The sequence below is a fragment of the Silurus aristotelis genome, assembly GCF_946808225.1.
Source record: "Silurus aristotelis genome assembly, chromosome: 19".
NCBI lineage: Eukaryota > Metazoa > Chordata > Actinopteri > Siluriformes > Siluridae > Silurus > Silurus aristotelis.
The window spans coordinates 22,079,354-22,080,376 of NC_139592.1; positions in this window are offsets into that span (position 1 = coordinate 22,079,354).

Below are 1,023 nucleotides of genomic sequence, written 5' to 3' on the forward strand. Positions count from 1 at the left end.
AACATAATAAAAAACAAAAACACAATAAAAATCAACAAAAACACTGATGTCCACAGTTTTCCGATCTTCAGGTGCTACCTGTTTGGATAGGACGAAAATCCATTGCAGGGCACCAGACACCACATTTTGCCCTTTCATAGGGGGAATCTAGATCCGTCAGTCTACATGGTATGTTACTCATAAACACAGGGATGCGTTTAAACAGATAGCAAACGTGCAGAAAAGCTAAAAACCATAAACTAGTTAAAATTTCTCCATCATTTTTGAAAGAAACCATGATTTAGCAAAGAACCAGAGTAACTTAGGAATCCTTCATGTTTAAAGGATTTCACTGATCAAATTCTTGATCCTAGTTCAAGGGAAAGGGAAATTCAATGGCACCGCAACTGTGCGCCTAAAAATTCATGCTAACAATTTTGGGATGAACCACAATTGGCCGGCAATGTCAAGTGTCCCAATACTTTTGTTAATAATAGTGTATGTAATACTGTAAGGCTGCACAAATAAAACTCAATTGCTGACAGACTGGAAACAAAAAGTAGTGAAATGTATATTATCGCTGACAGGAATGAACATGTAGCATACAGCAATGGAAACTAGCGCAACTAGCTGGGGTTTTAAGAGAAAAGTTACTGGAAAATGATTCAGACTGGAGGCTGCACTTCTTTCTGGTTGAAATCGAGTCTGTTTTTATGGACACGTTATATTTTTGTGAGCAGACAAACATGAAACCGCATGTTTACTCATTCAGGGCGACATTTTGAAGTAAATGTTATTAGGTTATTGCTAATCAGGGGAGGATTTTTTTGGACCACAATCTGATAAAAAGCCTCAACCACATGAAGACATTTTATAGATATCTATGTTTTTTTCTATTACTCTTTCCTTGTCGTAGGTACGGGTTATTATTTTTGATATTTTACTTCTAGCTAGATGTTATGAACCATTACACCAACTTGGTTTTACCTCCCAAGGAAACACCTAATGGATGAACACAAGTTTGGAGGCACAATGAAATTTCTA